The following is a 22,179-nucleotide window of genomic DNA, read 5'->3' on the forward strand; positions in this document are numbered from 1 at the left end:
TTACCAGGTACATCTTTGGACCATGGGAGGAAGCTAGAGCACCCGGAGGGAACACACACACACACACATTCCATGGGGAGGGCGTACAGAGACTCCTTACAGAAAACGCCAGGAATGAACTTTAAACTCCGATACCTCGAGCCGTGTCATGCTAACCTCTACACTACTGTGGTGCCCCAAAATTGAAGCCTCAAAGGAGGAAACAACATTCACATCAGTACAGCCTATGTTGCATTTAACAGTAAATAACAAATTACGTAGGCAAAGCCAGAGGGCATCGATAGAGCAGTTGAGGCATTGAGTTCAAAAGTTAGGAAGTTATATTGTGGTTTATAAAACTCTATAGTTAGGCTGCATCTGTAGTATTGCATACAGTTCTGGTCACCCCATTATAGAAAGGATGTCAAGGCTTTGGAGGGGGAAGAGGTTTACCAGGATGTTGCCTCTGGAGCGGCAGGGACCGAGGGGAGATCTGATGAGGTTTATAAGATTATGACAGGCAGCATCTTTTTCCAAGGGTTAAGACGTCTAACACCAGAGGGCATGCATCTAAGGTGAGAGGGAGTAATTTCAAAGGGGATTTGAGGGGCAAGTTGCTTTTTTTTAAAAAAAAGCACGCATAGAGTGGTGGGTATCTGGATTGCACTAGAGACTCTTAAAGGACGTTTAGACACATAATGTGAGGAAAATAGAAGGTAATGAACATTGTATAGACAAAGGGGGTTAGTTTAGTTAGCCATTTGATTGCTAATTTAATTTAATTGGTTTGGCAGAACATTGTAGGCCGAAGGGCCTGTTTCTGCGATGTACTGATCCACGTTCTAAAGCCAATGATTCACAACACACATTTTCTATGATATCTGTCTTGCAAATGTTTGACTGCTTGCAAGACACAATGAACTTCCTCTAGTTACACATGGGGAAAACCAACAACAATATATTCCATTCCTGCTCCAAGCTCTGTTCTCTAATTGTTCTCTTTCTCACTGGAACCCATTTGAGCAGCTGTTCACAATCTCAATGAATAACCCACAATCAGCTTCGGACCAGATGCCCAAATTATCACCAAGGCCACCTATTCCACCAAATTTGCCTGCCACACTGGCCATTCCCTGTTCTCTCCTTTACCTTCTGTGAGAAGATACAGGTGCTTAAAAGTCTAGATGTCCAGGAATACCTTCTTCCCCACACTATCAGACTTCCAAACCAATTATCCCTTTCCAGTCGTGCTGCTACATTGGTATTGGTTTATTCAAACTTCAAAGTAAAATTATCAAAGTACATGTCACTATATATAACACTGAGATTCATTTTCTTGAAGGCATTCACAGTGAATACAAAGGAATACAATATAATCAATAAAAGACCAAGTAAACAAAGACAGACCAACAACCAGTGTGCAAGTACAAGAAAATAATAATAAGCAATAAATATCGAGAACAATGAGTTATAGAGTCCTTAAAAATTAAGCTTCACGAAGCTTCAACTTATTATTCAGCTTTAACATAAATCTCTGGGGACAAATTTCTGTTGGGTCTTAAAAGAGCATGGGAAAAAGACCTGATGTGACTTTTGAGACAAAAGAGTGGGACAAAATTTGCGAAAATGTCAAAACAAAGTCAAGAGACCCGACAGTGTGCCTTATTCAGGTTAAGTTCCTACACAGTTTCTATTAGACTCCAGCAAGGTTACAGAGATTAGGGTTGAAAAAAACCCCCTGAATGTTGGCACTGTGAGGTGGATAAATGGGACTTAGTACATGCTCTCTGGTCCTGTCCCAGAATTCCAGAATTTTGGATTATGATACACAAGTACATTGGCGAAGTTTCAGGTATTCAACTCCCTTTCTGCCCTAGACTTTTTGTCTTGGGAGACACACTTGGGCTACTTGAGGATTAACACTCTCAAAATTGGATCCAGACAAGTATAATGGTAGGAAGACAAATTATACTTAGAGATTGGAGGAACTTGGGGGGGACCATCATTTCAGGAGTGGGTCACAGAAATAGCCAAAGTGGCAGCTTTTGAACGCATGTCTTATGAACAGTTTGATAGATTGGACATCTATACACAAAAAATGGGGCAAATATTTAGGTTTCCGGGGGGGGGGGGAATAGTGGTGAATGTGTGGTGAAGCATATTGCTGAATGGCAGCCTTTTCTGTTATTATTGGTCTAAATAGACAACATGGTTATTATATTGATATTTATTTCTGCCATGTTTGTTTTTGTTTTATGGATAATTTTATGTTTTGTAAGCTATGATTTACATAATTCCAACACTGACTCAAGGGTTTGGGGTTAAAAAAATTTCTAGAAATAAAATTTGGAAAAAAAAGTTCATTGGTTGTGGAATCTGTTCAGTTTTGAGGTGAGTGAGGTTATGCATGCTGGTTCAGGAGCCTGATGGTTGTGGGGTAAATTTGTAGCCATTGGGATGAGTTGCAGTGCAATAAAGTTGCAGTGAAATCAAAGCAAAAAGTATCAAATACTGGTCTTAAGGTGCTGTACTTAAATGCACGCAGCATAAGGAATAAGGTGGATGATCTTGTTGTACAGCTACAGATTGGCAGGTATGATATTGTGGCCATCACTGAGATCTGGCTAAAGGATGCATGTTTCTGGGAGCTGAACGTTCAAGGATACACGGTGTATCGGAAGGATAGGAAGGTAGGCAGAGGGGGAGGCGTGGCTTTATTGGTAAGAAATGATATTAAATCATTAGAAAGAGGTGATATAGGATCGGAAGGTGCAGAATCTTTATGGGTTGAGCGAAGGAATAGCAGGGGTAAAAAGACCCTGATGGCAGTTATTTATAGGCCTCCAAACAGCTGCAGGGATGTGGACTACAAATTACAACTGGAAATAGAAAAGGCTTGTCAGAAGGGCAGTGTTATGATAATTGTGGGTGATTTTAACATGCGAGTAGATTGGAAAAATCAGGTCGGCACTGGATCTCAAGAGAGAGAATTTGTAGAATGTCTGCGAGATGGCTTTTTAGAACAGCTTGTTGTTGAACCCACTAGGGGATCGGCTGTACTGGATTGGGTATTGTGTAATGAACCAGAGGTGATTGGAGAGATTGAGGTGAAGGAACCCTTAGGAGACAGTGATCATAACATGATTGAGTTCACTGTGAAATTAGAAAAAGAGAAGCCGAAATCTGATGTGTCGGTGTTTCAGTGGAGTAAAGGAAGTTACAGTGGCATGAGAGAGGAACTGGCCGGAAGTTGACTGGAAAGAGACACTGGCGGGAAAGACGGCAGAGCAGCAGTGGCTGGAGTTTATGCGAAAAATGAGGAATGTGCAAGACAGGTATATTCCAAAAAAGAAGAAATTTTTGAGTGGAAAAAGGATGCAACCGTGGTTGACAAGAGAAGTCAAAGCCAAAGTTCAAGCAAAGGAGAGGGCATACAAGGAAGCAAAAATTAGTGGGAAGACAGAGGATTGGGAAGTTTTTAAAACCTTACAAAAGGAAACCAAGAAGGTCATTAAGAGAGAAAAGATTAACTATGAAAGGAAACTAGCAAATAATATCAAAGAGGATACTAAAAGCTTTTTCAAGTATATAAAGAGTAAAGAACAGGTGAGAGTAGACATAGGACCGATAGAAAATGATACTGGAGAAATTGTAATGGGAGATGAGGAGATGGCAGAGGAACTGAACAAGTATTTTGCATCAGTCTTCACTGAGGAAGACAGCAGGATACCGGACACTCAAGGGTGGCAGGGAAGAGAAGTGTGCGCAGTCACAATTACGACAGAGAAAGTACTCAGGAAACTGAATAGGCTAAAGGTCAATAAATCTCCTGGACCAGATGGAATGCACCCTCGTGTTCTGAAGGAAGTAGCTGTGGAGATTGCGGAGGCATTAGCGATGATCTTTCTTTTTTTTAAATTTTATTTTTATTTGGATAAGGAATTCACAAATATCATGTACTTTTTTCACACATATAACCTTTTCCATTTTTTTATATGTATAAAACTACAATTATTTATACATTCTTAAGTACACATTGAGATGATATAAAAGGAAAATAAACATTTAAATAGATAATTATGTACTGTGGTAAATCTAACCTATTAGGCTAAGTAATGGAATTAGTTGTTAAGAAAAACAGTAATAATAGTTTCCATACAACCCTTCTGGACCATTTCCACTGGTCCAAAATATTGTATATAAGCCTACGTATCAACCATTGTAGGTGTTTATATCCTAATTTGTTCATGCTTGCTCCTGCCCGCAGACATAATTATCCAATCCCTATGTACTTATTTACTTAATTTTTTCATTTTTTTTATCCCTTTCCCAAATCTTTCCCTTTACTTGTGTTAATTCTCTATTTTCCAAAAGAAAACAAAAAAAAACAAACATTTAGACTAGGGGTGCTTACGTTAGCAATATTACTGTGTTGATGAGAAGAGCAGTATAAATCATTAGGAGAGTCATCTAAAGTCTGCTCGCATTGGGGTTATATATTCAATCCATTTATTCCAGATTTGATAAAATTTTTCTTTTTGAGTTCTCAGGGAGTAAGTCAACTTTTCCATTTTAAATATTTCCAAGATAATTTTGATCTTTCAAAAGTCGATAGATTCTGGCATGGTTCCGGAGGACTGGAAGATTGCAAATGTCACTCCGCTATTTAAGAAGGGGGCAAGGAAGCAAAAAGGAAATTATAGACCTGTTATCTTGACATCGGTGGTTGGGAAGTTGTTGGAGTCGATTGTCAAGGATGAGGTTACAGAGTACCTAGAGGCATATGACAAGATAGGCAGAACTCAGCATGGATTCCTTAAAGGAAAATCCTGCCTGACAAACCTATTACAATTTTTTGAGGAAATTACCAGTAGGCTAGACAAGGGAGATGCAGTGGATGTTGTATATTTGGATTTTCAGAAGGCCTTTGACAAGGTGTCACACATGAGGCTACTTAACAAGATAAGAGCCCATGGAATTACAGGAAAGTTACATACGTGGATAGAGCATTGGCTGATTGGCAGGAAACAGAGAGTGGGAATAAAGGGATCCTATTCTGGTTGGCTGCCGGTTACCAGTGCTGTTCCACAGGGATCAGTGTTGGGGCCACTTCTTTTTACATTGTACATCAACGATTTAGATTATGGAATAGATGGCTTTGTGGCTAAGTTTGCTGATGATACGAAGTTAGGTGGAGGGGCCGGTAGTGCTGAGGAAACGGAGAGTCTGCAGAGAGACTTGGATAGATTGGAAGAATGGGCAGAGAAGTGGCAAATGAAGTACAATGTTGGAAAGTGTATGGTTATGCACTTTGGCAGAAAAAATAAACAGGCAGACTATTATTTAAATGGGGAAAGAATTCAAAGTTCTGAGATGCAACGGGACTTGGGAGTCCTCGTACAGGATACCCTTAAAGTTAACCTCCAGGTTGAGTCAGTAGTGAAGAAGGCGAATGCAATATTGGCATTCATTTCTAGAGGAATAGAGTATAGGAGCAGGGATGTGATGTTGAGGCTCTATAAGGCGCTGGTGAGACCTCACTTGGAGTACTGTGGGCAGTTTTGGTCTCCTTATTTCAGAAAGGATGTGCTGACGTTGGAGAGGGTACAGAGAAGATTCACTAGAATGATTCTGGGAATGAGAGGGTTAACATATGAGGAACGTTTGTCTGCTCTTGGACTGTATTCCTTGAAGTTCAGGAGAATGAGGGGACACCTCATAGAAACATTTCGAATGTTAAAAGGCATGGACAGAGTGGATGTGGCAAAGTTGTTTCCCATGATGGGGGAGTCTAGTAAGAGAGGGCATGACTTAAGGATTGAAGGGCGCCCTTTCAGAACAGAAATGCAAAGAAATTTTTTTAGTCAGAGGGTGGTGAATCTATGGAATTTGTTGCCACGGGCAGCAGTGGAGGCCAAATCATTGGGTGTATTTAAGGCAGAGATTGATAGGTATCTGAGTAGCCAGGGCATCAAAGGTTATGGTGAGAAGGCAGGGGAGTGGGACTAAATAGGAGAAAATGGATCAGCTCATGATAAAATGGCGGAGCAGACTCGATGGGCCGAATGGCCTACTTCTGCTCCTTTGTCATATGGTCTTATGGGTAATAATCGTTTCTGAACCTGATGGTGTGGAACTTGAAGCTCCTGTACTTCATTCCCAATGGCAGCAGCAAGATGTCAGCATTGCCTGGATGGTGGGAGTACCTGATGATGGGTTAAATATCTTTAGCTTTGTTAGTTCAGTACAACATGACCCACAAAGACTGGAATTGGTATGGGTATTGCACTGAGATACAGTGAAAAGCTTGTCTTGTAGGCTGTTCATACAGATCAGATCATTACACAGTGCACAGAGCTAGAATAAGGCAAGACAGTAACAATGCAGAATCAAAGTGTAAAAGCAACAGCAAAAACTGCAGACAAAAAGTACAAGATCATGAGGTAGATTGGGAGGCCAAAAATCAAACTGGTCCTACTGGACATCTGTTTAAGAGTCTGATAAATGTCACTTTCCTGTACCCTTAAATCTGCCTCTCATGGTTATTCCAATATAGTCACTTTAAGCATTTCTTTTTACTACTTCAGAATGCACTACAATCTTTACACCAATGTACCACGTACATTGGTTGCTCTTTGAGCTCTAACAAATTTCAATGCACCTTGGTGGATATGACAACAAACTAATCAGGATCTGTAACCTGTTCTGATTTCATCCTTACCTAAATTATGGAATTGCTGAAACCTCATCTATTATCTGTTATCTCTGGACTAGAATGTTGCCACACACGCCACTTTGGTTTCCTATGTTCTGTCCTTAAACCTGGGATTGTTCAATACAATGCTCTCTGTTGCCTGGCTTGAACCCTGCTCACCTGTACTTTCTGATTACCACTAAGGAACTTATTGAATTTTAAAAAAAATCACAACTCACATTTTAAAACCATCCAAAGCCTCACTCAATTGTGTCTCAAAGTCTCAGAGTGTTTACAATTTTGGACTTTTCAGCTCCCCTGCGTTTAATGCTCCATCAGTGATCAAACATTAAAGATTAAAAACTACCTTTACTTGTCACATGAATGTCAAGACATAGTGAAATGCGTCTTTTTGCGACAATGACCAACACATCCGAGGATGCGGTGAGGGCAGACCACAAATATCACTATGCTACATAGCATGCCGACAACTTGCTAACCCTAACCTGTACGTCTTTGGAATGTTGGGAGCACCTGGAAGAATTCCACACGGTCATGGGGAGAAGGTACAGAGTCTTCTTACAGGGAGGAGCAAAATTGAACCTGCGATCTATTTTTCTTACTGTTTTACAGCTGGCTCTGTAAAGCATTGCACTAACTACTACTTGATAACACACAAGGGATGACATAGAAGAATTATACCACTCAACTCATCAAGTTTGCTCCACCATTTAACTGGGGCTGATTTATTATCCCTCTCAACTTCATTCTCCTGCCTTCTCCTCATAAGCTTTGAGGCCCTTAGTAATCAAGAACCTACCAACCTCTGTTTTAAATATAATGAAATGACTTGACCTCCACAACTGTTTGCAGCTATGAGTTCCACAGATTTACCAACCCTCGGCTTAAGAAATTCCTCATCTCTGTTCTAAAGTGACATTCTTGTATTCTGAGGCTGTACACTGGACCTAGACATCCCCATTCCATGTCCACTCTACCTAGACCTTTCAATATTTGATAGGTTTCAATTAGATCCCTGTCCATTCTTCTGAACTCCAGCAAGTACAGGTCCAGAGCAATCAACTGCTCCCTCACCTGCCTCTTCACCTCCTCAGACTATTAGCTCTGGAATTCGCTCTCCACCCATCTGCTGTTCTTTTTTTGGTTCATACGCTCCTTAAAATCCATACCTTCAAGCAACCTTTGGACTATTTGTTGCAACATCTCTTGGCTCAGTGTCAAAATACAAGAGAAACACAATAGCAAGAACGTGGTTGTGATTGAGAGTGCAGAGATTCAGCAGGACTTTCCTCAGCTCAAGCAGGTAAAAGAAATCATTTATTTGTACAAAAGATTCGTTGCTTCAGAACATTGCAAAAGATACAAGATCGTCTAATGTCATTCCCAGCACACAAGTATAAAGGAGAACGAAAAAAATTGTTAATCCAGATACAGTGAAGCAAAAAGCACAAGATATAGAACACAATAAATATACTGTAGATCATAAGACAGCTTATTTACGTAGATTGATAGTTCAAAAGTGAAGCTAGACACAGGAGTGTCTGGACACAAGGTGACTCTGAAATGATACAGTAATGGTGGGGTGGGTTAGTGAGTGGAGGCGTTGACCAGCCTTACTGCTTGAGGAAAGTAACTGTTTTTGAGTCTGGTGGTCCCAGTGTGGACGCTACATAAGCCTCCTCCCTGATGGGAGTGGGACCAACAGTCCATGAGCAGTGTGGGCTTAATGGTCATTTTAGTGCTTTCTTAAAATTAACAGTGACCAAACTAACCCCTTATGCCTACACAATGTTCATATCCTTCTACTTTCCTCGCATTCACGTGCCTGTCTAGACGCCACGTACATGGTACATGACCAGCATTGAAAAAATAACCTGACTATTTTAGGTTAGAACATAGAACTGTACAGCACAGTAAATGCCCTTCAGTCCACAATGCTGTGCCAACTTTTAAACTTACTCTAAGATCAATATAACCCTTCCCTCCTACACAGAGCTCCAATCTTCTATCCGCCACCTGCCTATCCAAGAGTTTCTTAAATGTCCCCAATGTATATAGCTACTACCACCTCAGGCAGCAAGTTTGATGCAGCAACAACTCTCTGTGCAAGAAAAAAAACTTAACTCTGACATACCCCTGCATTTTCCTCCGATCACTTTAAAATTATACCCTCTAGTACTAGCTATTTTGTTACCACAGGATAAATACTGATCACAGTACTCTCCTTGTCTCTACTTCCTTATGGTCAATACATCAGCATTTGTTCAACGTAATTCTCTAGAGTACAAATGTAAAATCACAAATAAACTCTTCTCAGGCTTCCAGCCAGGTACAGATATCATTTATAACAAACATTTATAACCATCTTCATCAGGCAGAGTCAGTCATTGAAATGTTGGTTATAATCAATACTGTACCCGGCAGGAAACCTGAGAACAGTTTATTCATCACAAATGCTAGGAAAGCACTGAATGCAAAATCAGTTCACAGAAACGTTACCTAGTCACTCTTCCAGTAACAAACAGAGCACATGAATAGGCAGGTTTCCAGGACACAATTCTCAAAGGCAAACTTAAGTCACAGGCTAATTCTTGCCAAAAACAAATCCAAGGTGACAGAATTACTGCCAGGACATCTAATGAGATTTGAAAACTGCTCTTTGTGTATTCAGAGAAGAAACCAGGACATTGGCTGCAGCGACTACCTTTCTAAACTTTAAGCAGCACAGGGAAAAGATCCTGTTAAGTTATTTAAGCGAGATTTGACAGCATCGTACAAAGCAGCTAGCGTGTGATGGCCTGGTATGGAAACACCAATGCCCTTGAACAGAAAAGCCTACAGTAAGTAGTGGATACAGCCTAGTCCATCACAGGTAAAGCCCTCCTCATTCACAAGCTCTATCACAGGTAAAGAGCATCCATCATCAAGGACCTCCACTACCCAGGCCATGCTCTCTTCTCATTGCTGCCATCAGGGAGGAAGAATAGGAGCCTCAGGATTCACACCATCAAGTTCAGGAACAGTATTACCCCTCAACCTTCAGGATCATGAACCAGAGGGGATAACTTCACTCACCCCAGCACTACGGACACACCCCACAACCTATTGACTCACTTTCAAGGATTCTTCATGTAACGTTCTCAACATTTATTGCAGCGATTACACTTCAATTCCCACCGGTGACTACAAGTAGTTTATGTTCTCCCCATTCTTTTAAGAGCCTTGGCTGCATGGAAACAGAACATCGTCACGTTTTCCCCCTGGCTGTGACACATTTGCTACACCAGGAAGTTGTGGGAGGACCTGTACATTCCTTGTTCTCCTTTGAATGAAAAGGGCTGAAAGATTTGATGATGGTGCACTTAATCACAATGCTACAATGATTGTTGGTGCAGATCGGGTGGCTTCAGTTTCTCAGAAACTACTGATCTGCTGGGATTTTCATGTCAAGTCTCTAGAGTTTACAGAGAATGGTGTGAAAGTCAAAAGAAAACACCCAGAGAGTGAAAGCTCTGTGGATGAAAGCACAGCGGTAACGAGAGAGGTCAGAGGAAAACAGCCAACCTGGTTCAAGCCTACAGGAAGGCGACAGTAACTCAAGAAACTACACATTACAATATTGGCGTGCACAAGACATCGAACCCTGATGAGGATGAGCTAGCTAACAAAGTAATTTGCCTGAAACATGCAGCAGGTAAAGGTCCAATGGCAGTTTGGACACCAAGGCCCAAACCACAAATATACAGTCAGTGCCACGGAGCGTATGGTAGTAACTATGCTTCCCTTGGCTGAGAGATTTGAGTACTTGATCAGGACTGGTTTCGAAAAGGTAAATGGGGGGGGGGGGGGGGGGCTGTTCCCTTCAACAGACAGTTTAAGGACCTGGCCTCACAAATTAATTATTTTGGGTGAAGGATACAAGACAGATGCGGGGGTGGGGGGTGGGGGGGAGTGGATCTACAGGACCAGATGGTTAAAGTGATCAAGCTTAGATAAAGTAAAAAAAATAACCAGGAGAGAATTAATAGAAGAATAATTAAAATGAAACCATGCAGTCAGCGCAATAGATAAAATACTCTGCCAAGCTTGGATGCTTCAAATGCAAGAACACAGCATCACACAACAGAAAGGAAAGCACGCTGCTAACCAAAACAACTAAGCTGTGGAGTCTGATCATGTGCTAAAGTTATTGGAATAACAACCAGCATTTTGGGCCACTGATCCAGAGACGCCAGCTTGAATCTGACAATGACAAGTTGGGGAATTTGAATTCAAGCAATGAAATAAATCTGTAATTGAAATTAGTCTCAGTAACTTGACCACAAAATTACTGTATTGTCATAAAGCCCGGCTGGTTCACTAATGGTGCCCAGGGAAAGAGGTCTATCATCCTTACCCAGATCCACCAACTCTTGGTTTCACTTTACCTCCATTCTACAAAGTTAAGAGGCTATTACAGGTGGACAATAACTGTGGCCCACACAGCATGCATGATCCATGCTGTACTCGCTGGAGTTTATAAAGAGCGAGGGTGGTATCTCATTGAAGTCTATTGAATATTGAAAGGTCTAGATAGAGTGAATGTGGAGATGATGTTTCCAATAGTAGTCTAGGACGAGAGAATCTAAAACCAGAGGGCACAGCCTCAGAATACAAGGGTACCTCTTTAGAACAGTGATGAGGAGGAATTTCTTTAACCAGAGGGTGGTGAATCTGTGTAATTCATTGACACAGATGGTCGTGGAAGCCACCAAGTTCATTGGGTATACTTAAAGTGGAGGTTGATGGGTTCTTGGTTAGCAAGGGCATCAAAGGTTTACAGGGAGAAGGCAGGAGAATAAAGAGAATATGGTCATGGTGCAGGTCAATGGGACTAGGCAGAATGATGGTTCAGCACAGACTAGATGGGCTGAAGGGGCTGTTTCTGTGCTGTAGTGCTCTCTGACTCAATGATCAAAAGCAGTCTCAAATATCTCCTGGACATAGACATAAAAGCAGAATTGGGCTATTTGGCCATCGAGAAATGAAAATAAACTGAAGGAAAATTTCCTCCCCTACCCCCCAATAGGCCAGGTAAGTATAATACATTTCATTTTTAAAATTGTTTCATTTAGAGATACAGCACAGTAACAGGCCCTTCTGCCCCAATAAGCCCATGCAGCCCAATAACATACATGTTACCAATTAACCTAGTAATCTGTACATTAGGAAGAACCTGGAGCAAACACATGTGGTCATGGAGAGAACGCACAAATTCATTAGAGCCAGTGGAGGATTGAACCGGGTCGCAGGTGCTGTAGTCGCATTACACTGACATGCCTTGTAGCCAGGTAGCATCTATAACAGTGCAGCACTCCCTAAATACCAGGCTTAAGTAACAGTCTGGTTGACAGGCTCAAGTCTCAGGTATCTGGACTGACCTCCTGAGTTACTGCTGACATTACTCCGTATCTGACACCCATGGGTATCAAGATCCAGAAAAAAATTTGAAGTAATAAAACGAAGGTATACAGTCAGTCAACAACTCACTGAGAGGTGGTAGATATCTGCAAACGTAATCTAATCTAACTGAGTTACCTCCACTCTGGCTGATCCACTCAAAACCAATGCTCAAGAACAGAAACAACTACAAAAAGTGACGGTCACAGCCCAGTCCATCACAGACGAAAGCCTTACCACCAATGAACAAGTTTACAAGGAGCCCTGTCACAAGAAAGCAGCATCCATCATCAAGGACCCCAATCAACCAGACCATACCCTCCTCTTGCTACAAACGTCGGGAAGGAGGTGCTGGAGCCTCAGGTACCACACCACCAAGTTCAGTTCAAATTCGATGTCAATTGACTGTATATATCTGACTGTATATTACCACAGAAAAGTTAAAAATATAATTTAACATGCACAGTGCACAGCACAGGTAAACAGAAAAGAGTCAACAGCAAACAGCTCGTTGTCCTAGTGACGAGACCTTGGTAGTGGCAGGGTCTTCCATAAGTCTCACAGCCTGAGGGAAGAAGCTTACATAGTCTGGCAGTCCTAGTCCTGATGTTTCTGTACCTCCTTCTTGATAGTAATATGTCATAGAGGTTGTGGGATGGGTGATCGGGGTCTTCAGCAATGCTTTGGGCTCTTCATGTACAATGCTCCCAGTAAATGTCACAAATAGGCCAGGGAGGAAGACGTTGGTGATCCTCTTGGTGGCTTTTATTACCTTCTGTCGAGATTTGCAGCTTTTGCACCTCACAATGATGCAGCCAGGCCAGACAAGACAGTCTTGAGGGTGTTCCTCTAAAACAGTTATTGGCCTATAACCATCAGGCTCCTGAACTAGTGTAGATAATTTCACTCACCTTAATGCTGAACTGATTCCATAACCTATAGACTCACTTTCAAGTAAACCACCAGATTCTCAGTAGTATTTATTTATTTATTTATTTTAAACACAATATTTTCTTTTGCACATCAGCTGTTTGTCAGTCTTTATGCATCGTTTTCATAAATTCTATTGTATTTCTTTATTTTCCTGTAAATGTTTGCAAGAAAATGAATCTCAAGGTCGCATATGGCAGGGGTCCCCAACCCTTTTTGCACCGCGGACCGGTTTAACACTGACAATATTCTTGCGGACCAGCCGACCAGGGGGTGGGGGTGGTGTTAATCACGACCAGAATACAGGTGATAAGTCAACTAAGTCACTTACAAGTGGCTAATACATTCAATTTCATTTCTAAAAGGGTTTATCTAACAAATTTAATATTAAATACTCAGCTCATATTTTCCCCATATGAACATGTAAAATCATTGCAACATACCAATATCACTGAATCAGTGGGAGCCCTGGGCTTGTTTCCCTGCAACAAGACGGTGCCATCGAGGGGTGATGGGAGACAGCGATACTCAAAGGGGGTTTCTTATGTCCAGTTTATTCTGCAATTTAGTTTTCGTTGCATTCATTGCAGAAAAGCCCACTTTGCAGAGATATGATGTTGGAAATGGAAGCAACGTTTTCAGTGCTTTCGTAGCTATCTCAGGATATTCAGCCTTGACTTTGATCCAGAATGCCGGCAGAGATGTTACATCAAACATACTTTTCAGCCCACTGTCATTTGCAAGTTCGAGGAGTTGATCTTCTTCCCACACTGACATGGACCATGCATGCGTAATGACCATGCGTGCGTTTAAGTTCCAACAGTGGGCATGACAGGGAATGAGGAAAGGTGCAGCTGACTCATATCGTTTCATACCGCTAAATTCTATTGTTTCCTCACGGCCCAGTAGCACATACTTAGCGACCCGGTGGTTGGGGACCACTGGTATATGGTGATATATATGTACTTTAATAATAAGTTTACTTTGAACTATTAAATCAGTTTAGAGAATTGAGCAATTTTGCAGCACAGAATTCAGCTCAATGTGAAAGCTGTCCAGTCAGTCCTGATCTCCACACTTCCTGGCAACTGCCCATTTCCTCCATTGACATAATGGTAATATTCTAAAGAAAGCCATCAAGTCTGCTTGTACCACCTGTTCAGCCAATGGATCGCAGCTTATAATACTGTCAAAAGAGAAAGTAATCTCTTTTGACAATTAACCCAAATCTCCCTCTTCTGATAATTAACCCAAATCTACAGAATCACATTCAGCCCTGTTCACCATTCTCTCCCACTGCTTGTCCATCAGTTTCCACCTACCAGAAAGAATTTTATAACCAAGGACGATTTCTCCTTCCATTAGTGATGCTAGACACGACATCAGGCTCCACTTCTCAATCCCTACAAAGGATTGTGAGGGCTGCCGAGAGGATCATCGGGGTCTCCCTTCTAGCCATGGAAGAAGGGTAACTCAGAACCCTTAGCATTGCCAATAATCCCTCCCATCCATCCCAAATCTTCTTTGGCCCCCTATCATCAGGCAGGGGGTATTGTAGCATTAGGACAAGGAATCTTAGGATGGGAAAATGCTTCTTCCCCTAGATTGCGACACTGATTAATTCCCTGCCATCATCCAGGTCTCATCATTTCTGAAGCGCCAGTAGCACTATATGGTTTACTTTTTGACTTGTGTTGTAAATGCAACCTAGTATTTGTGGTGACACAACCTTGGTGTTTTGTGTTTTAAAAAATGTACTGTGCACCTTGGTCTAGATGGGCCTTGTGTTTGGTGGTGTACGTGCATACAGTTGAATACAACTGAACTTGAATCATCCCAAACACAACACTTCTTCGGCACCTATCTAATGCCTGAGATACTAGAACCTGATATTTTACCTCCTCCCATCTTTCTGTATGGGGCCACAAAGCTGCTGGGGAAACAATTATTTACCACTTCCCTTAAGGTCAAGTGCTCCGTGATTGCACATGCAGACAAACGTTAGAACAATACAGATTTTAAAAAGATAGGTTTTATTTTTTCACGTATACATTGAAGTGTGGCATTTACGCCAATGACCAATACAAACTGAGGACGTGCTGGGACAACCAGCAAGTGTCACGTTTCCAGCACTAACGCAGCCATCACACGGCTTTGGAGTGTGGGAGAAAGCCTGAGCACCCAGCGGGAACACGCAGTTAAAGGGACAACGTACAAGCTCCTTACAGACAGTGGTGGGAATTCAAAGTAAATCTATTAGCAAAGTACATACATGTCACCATATACAATCATAAGATTTTTTTTTTTGCAGGCATACTCAGTAAATCCAATGTCCATAATAAAAATCAATGAAAGACCACATCCAACAGGACGAACAATTAGTGTGCAAAAGTCAGCAAACCGTGCAAAAAGAAAAAAACTATAAAGAGAGAACATGAGATGAAGAGTCCTTGAAAGTGAGTCCATAGGTTGCGGGTTACAATTCAGTGAAGTCAAGTGAAGTTATCCTCTTTGGTTAAAGAGCCTGATGGTTGCGGGGTAATAACTGTTCCTGAACCGGATGCGGAGTCCCAAGGCTTCTGTACCGACTTCCTGACAGCAGCAGCGAGAGAAGACCTGGGTGGTGAAGGCCCTTGATTATGGATGCTGCTTTCCTGTAACAGCAATGTTTGATTGCTAGCACTATAAAGCATTACATCAACTGATACACTACCTTGCGGCCTGCAGTAAAAAGGGATAAAGACTCGCTGAGCGCAAGTGATAGGAGCAGAGGACTTGTGTGGAACTGTTAATCAGATCACTCTGAACTGGATTAAGTACTGACCCTGACAGGCACTGTACATTCTGTTATGAATGATTATCAAATAGATGTCCAAGGCCATGCTTCCAACACTGACAAAGCATGCCCAGAACTTAGTAAATTATACACCTTTGGAATGTGGGAGGAGATCAGAGGAAGGCCATGCGGTCATGGGGAGAATGTACACCCTCCTTACAGAGGCGGGGAATGAACCTGGATTGCTGGCACTGTAAAATGTTCTGCTAACCACTATGCCTAGATTAGCCTCTGGTCGTTTATCACTTTGCTTCTCACTATGACCTCGAATGTCTGTGCTCTTCCAGTGATATTCAACGCAAGCTTAATGCATAACACCTTATCTTTCAATTTGGCACATTAACAGCTTTCTGTACTCAAAAAAAAACAAATCCAGTTAAATCCCCATATGCATCTGCTGTTCACTTCATCTTTTGACTGCTACCATCTTATTACCATCTCCTTTTGCTTGGAAATATCATCTCTTCAGTCATTTTTGCTGCCTTCCAGCCTATCATTTCTCTCTCTGCATCTCAAATCTTGTTTCATCTCCAAAACAAGTGCCAATTCTAATTTGCTTCTCAAATTCTACCCCAACAGCTCAATAGGGAAAATGGTGCAGCATGGCAGTGTAGTGGTTAGCGTAGAGCTATTACGCCACCAGTGACACGGATTCAGTTCCCTCCGCTGTCTGTACATACTCCGTTTCCTCCTACATTCCACACACATATGGGTTAGTAGGTTAATTGATCACTTGGACATAACTGGCCAGTGTGGACTCATTGGGCCAGAAGGGCTTGTTACTATGGTGCATTTCTAAATAAAGAAATATTTGCTGTTTAGATCATTTTAAATCCATGACCTTTGCCAAAGGAAAGATTTTGCTCATTCATTCTAACAATGAGTTTATTGGTTTTGGACATTTGACAGAAATGTCCCCTTAACTGGTTCTCCCTCTTTAATCACTCTCAATCCTACTGCTGTGCCAAGTATCTGAAAATCCTTTAATACCTGCTACCGTCCTGAGGCCTTCACACATCCGCAAATAAATGCAGGTTTTGGAAGCAAATCTACCCAGTGACATATTACAGCAGTGATCCTGACACCACCAGCACCATGCAAGGTTTCGCTTCTTAGTGCTTGATAGGAAAATACTGAGGAAGATTTTCAGAACGGATGGTGCATCCTTTGGTGTGCTTGGAGAAGGCTACAGAATCTAGAGATTAAACATCTGTCGCTTCAATTTTCCATTAGATGCAAGTGATGGCACCAGCTTGGAGCAGCAAGTGCAGGGCTCTGTGAACACAGTCAGCAGAACATAGTGACTACAGTGTAATTCCAAAAAGAACCAGCAATTTTTCCACTTGAAGTATGTACTGAAATCTTATTGGCAAACCAGATGACAGCTCCAACATTAGGATGCATTAGCACAGAGTAGTTCTAGTTTTCCTTCTGCTGTTCAGAGAATTAGGTCATTGAGACTTTTGAGATGCAAAGGTAGAGTCTAACTGCTGTACAGGCATTCAAAGATGACTGGCCAAATATGACAAAACTGTGGATTTACAGAACCGACTTCACAGTTATAAGGCGATCTACAGCTAATGGGATACATTTTTAAGTGGATGTGGAAGGGTGCAGAGGAGATTTACCAGGATGTTGCCTGGATTACAGAGAATATCTAATAAGGGTAGGTTGAGTGAGTTGGGGCTTTTCTCTTTGGAGAGGTGACTTCATAAAGGTGTACAAGAGGAATAAATTGAGTGGATAGTCAGGGACTATCCAGGGTGGTAATGGGTGAAATATCAGGGGGCATAATTTTAAGGTGATTGGAGTAAATGGGGATGTCAGAGGCAAGTTTTTTAATATAAATATGCCGTACCAGGGGTGGTGGTGTGCTAGGTACTTTAGAGACATTTAAGAAACTCTTTGGTAGGCACATGGATGATAGGGGGAAAAAAATGGAGGGTTCTGTCAGAAGGAAGGCTTAGAATAGGTTAAAGGGTCAGCACAACATCGTGGGCCAAAAGGCCCCGTACAGTGCTGTAATACCTTTGTTCTGTTGTAAAGAAGGAAGCACAACTCCCATACACAGTGAGGGATGAAAGAAGTTAGCAGGTAATGAGTTTTAGATTTTGAGGAGGGATAAATATTGGACAGAAATTCCTCAAAATAGAAGCATGGGATCTTGCACACCCACCTGAAGGATAGAAATATTTTGTACAACTTACATCAGCTGATCTGCACGAACAGTAGGTCGTACAAAAGGTACCAGCTGCACAACGGCACCAGCATCCCAGCTAGTGCTCCACGAAGATTACATGCTCTAGCTTGGACTGTAGGGGTTCCCAGCCCGGGGTCCATAGTGCTTAACGATGTTGGCCCGTGGCATTAAAAAAAGTTAAGAACCCCTGCTTGAGTGAAATCTGAACCCACAAACTTTGAGTCAGGAGAAAATGCTATTCCCTGACCCACAATTGTTAGCAAACAATAAAGACATTTATCATTAAACTACCCCACCTAAAGTAACTAACTCGTCTACGAAACCAGCTGGGAAAGAAGGCCGTAACTTTGTTTTACTGCATTGTCACATAGACAAAGATACATTGAAAAGCTTGTCTTGCATACCGTTTAGACAGATCAGATCACTGAGCTGGAATAAGGTGAAATAATAACAATGTAGAATAGAGTGTAAAAGATATGAAAACTGCAGTACAGATAAATGATAAGGTGCAAGATCATAATGAGGTAGATTGTGAGGTGAAAAAATGAATCTTAATGTACAAGAGGTTCACTTAAGAATGTTGAGTACACGGTTTCAGGCTTTTGTACCTTTTGTTCAATGGGGAGGGAGAGGAGAGAATGTCTGGAGTGGGTGGAGTCCTTGATCACACTGTCTGCTTTTCTGGGGCAGAAAAAAGTGTAGACAGTCCATCAAAAATGCTAGTTTCCACAACTCTGCAGTTAGACTAGACCATAAGACAAAGCAGCAGAAGTCGGCCATTTGGCCTATCGAGTCTGCTCCGCCACTTTATCATGAGCTGATCCATTCTCCCATTTAGTCCCACTCCCCCACCTTCTCACCATAACCTTTGATGCCCTGGCTACTCAGATACCTATCAATCTCTGCCTTAAATACACCCAATGACTTGGCCTCCACTGCCGCCCGTGGCAACAAATTCCATAGATTCACCACCCTCTGGCTAAAAAAATTTCTTCGCATCTCTGTTCTGAATGGGCACCCTTCAATCCTGAAGTCATGCCCTCTCGTACTAGACTCCCCCATCATGGGAAACAACTTTGCCACATCCACTCTGTCCATGCCTTTCAACATTCAAAATGTTTCTATGAGGTCTCCCCTCATTCTTCTAAACTCCAAGGAATACAGTCCAAGAGCAGACAAACATTCCTCATGTTAACCCTCTCATTCCCAGAATCATTCTAGGGAATCTGTACCCTCTCCAACGTCAGCACATCCTTTCTTAAATAAGGAGCCCAAAACTGCCCACAATACTCCAAGTGAGGTCTCACCAGCACCTTATACAGCCTCAACATCACATCCCTACTCCTATACTCTCTTCCTCTAGAAGTGGATGCCAACATTGCATTCGCCTCCTTCACCACCGACTTAAGGGTATCATGCACGAGGACCATCTTTATGTAACACGCTGCAAGGTTTCACTGCTAATGTAATGACCTCTCTAATGTTTCACTGCTAATGCAATAGTTCCTCTGTAGCAGCAATGTTTGGGTTATGACTAGAGATAACGGGGCTTTGGAATATGGGAGCTATCCAATGAGAGAAATGTTGTTCTTTCTTGTGAGTCTGGAAGAGAGATTTTCGCAGTCTTTTGTTGGCAAGAGAGGAAGGAGGAAGACACATGTAGAGGGAGCTGGTAGACCACTGGACGGAGTGGACTGGGAACGAGGGTCTGAAGATTGGCAATGCTTGGAGGTCAATGATTGATGAAGGGCCATATTTGTGAGCTCCAACGTGCACTTTTGACTTTTTCCTTAAAATGGGCCCCTTTTCTTTTTCTTTACTAACCCTATATTCAGATTAAGATTTATAAAGTTCAATCGTTTAATTGCATATGGTGTACTGTCTGATATTTTGTAGTGCGGATTTGTAACCGGGCAACACATACATCACACAGCATCCACACAAACTAGATTTCTCAGTTTGGCGGGGCCAGAAGTTGTCTTCCCCTAGATGAACACATGCTGGCCGAGCCTGAGCGTTACATTTACATGTGTTGTGCACTGGTGTACCAACTTCACACGTTACTTCGAATCTCGTTACACTTTGAAAATTTAAAATTTCAAAGCAAGTAGTGCAGTACCCAAAAAAAAAAACTGCTTTCTAATTATTATTATACATGAATAGATATAAAACATGGTACAAGGATGATGGGAAGCTTGGCTAACGTAGAGAAAGGTTAGAGTATTCTATCACTAATACACAAACCATACATGCATTGTTGTTTTGTTAACTACATTAGGGATCTTTGCTCCTAACTACAAGAGATTCTGCAGATGCTGGAAATCCAGAAATGCTGGAGGAACTCAGTAGGTCAGGCAGCATCCATGGAAGGGAATGAACAGTTGACGTTTCAGGGCAAGGCCCATCATCAGAACCGAAGGATCTTCGGTGTTGTAATTACCTATGAAGAAGTGAAGTAATGTTTAATATTTCTTATAAAGCCATTTTGTGCAGTGGTTAGTAATGCAATCAATTGCTTTTTGGTTACAAATTTTTTGAATGAAGGCAAGTCATATTAAAACCGTATAGTCTTTGAGCTGAAGGAGTCAAAGTGAGAAATTATTCACGAGTAAGGAAATGTCAAGGTGGGAACAACTGAGCAGAGATTAGGATGGTAACTATTCTATGCATTAATCTTTTCACATAATCATTAGAACAGAAAACAGTTCAGCACAGGAACAGGCCCTTCAGCCCACAATATCTGTGATGACCACGACTTACAACTTTAGCCCGTACATGGTCTACAACCCTCCATTCCATCTGTCACCGGTAAGGGACCCTGACATTTGTGAGAACAGCATAAAATAAGCTGATATGCATGAACATGTCAACGTTAAGAAAGAAAATCTGCTGGAAATATAGATAGATGATCAGATTAATCACCGATTACCATCAGTTTAGAATGATGCACAATTAATTTTTAAAAATTAAATCATTACTGTTACAACTAATTAAGTCTTGATGGGCTATTTAGAATGGTATCAGAGCTATAGCAAGAACAATTTAGTCATTAAAATACCTGATTTCTAATGATCACACTTCAGTGATTCATTTTAAAGAATTTCTAATTTTAAAGAAAAGACCAATTTGGAGTGATTCCTTAAGGTTGTCAAAGCCGGGGGACATAGGCTTCAAATACCTATTAAATACTCCCAATTGTGTCTGCCCCAAATAGTCTGAGAACCAAGTCCAGAACCTGCCCTTCATGACTGGCTTCCCTACTAAGCCCAGCAAAACTGTTTCTGCTGATGGAAGAAGGGGCAAAGTTGGGTTTCTGGTGCCTTAAAACCCATTGCTTCAAGCAGATGGGACTTGTCAGCCGTGGTAGGCAGCTTATCTAGGAGAATGAAAACTCTAATCTCAAACCCCTACTAACTTGCAGCTATACCCACTCTTGGGGAAGGCTTCAGAACTACATCCTCAAAGAAAAATCTGAAGCTGGACTCCCTAAAGTAGTCCAACGTTGGGTTCAACTCCGACTGGCAACTCCTGCAACACCACTGGTGCCGAACTATATCACTCTCTACTCCTCCTTTGAGTACGTCAGCTGCGTGGTGAGGGGGAGCCTGCCACATGGGCATCAGCTTGCTGCTCCTTTCATACTACCCTGGCCTGCTAACCAGCTTGCATATCACGTAGACAGCTAGAACAAAGTATCTGTGGTTGACCCTGACCAAGGGAGAGCCTCAATTTTTTTAAAAAAGACTTTTTTTTAAGATTATGAGGACACCCAGTCCTCTTTTATTGTCATTTAGTAATGCATGCATTAAGAAATGATATAATATTCCTCCGGTGTGGTATCACAGAAACACAGGACAGACCAAGACTGAAAAACTGACAAAAACCACACAATTATAACATATAGTAACAACAGTGCAAGCAATACCATAACTTGATGAGGAACAGGTCATGGGCATGGTAAAGAAGTTCAAAGTCTCTCGAAAGTCCCACATCTCGCGCAGACGGGAGAAGGAAGAAGGAAGAAAACTCTCCCTGCCATGCCCGACCACAGCCGACTGAGTCGTCCGAAAACTTCAAGCC

The 22,179-nt window shown here is 41.8% G+C and overlaps 1 protein-coding gene across 3 annotated transcripts in view; it reads right to left on the minus strand.

The window, feature by feature from the left end:
• The window catches only part of pak1 (p21 protein (Cdc42/Rac)-activated kinase 1), a 326,605-nt gene that overhangs the window by 76,282 nt on the left and 228,144 nt on the right, over window positions 1-22,179 (minus strand). The gene's annotated exons all lie outside the window — the stretch shown is intronic.

The sequence above is a fragment of the Mobula birostris genome, chromosome 7 (genome assembly GCF_030028105.1).
Source record: "Mobula birostris isolate sMobBir1 chromosome 7, sMobBir1.hap1, whole genome shotgun sequence".
NCBI lineage: Eukaryota > Metazoa > Chordata > Chondrichthyes > Myliobatiformes > Myliobatidae > Mobula > Mobula birostris.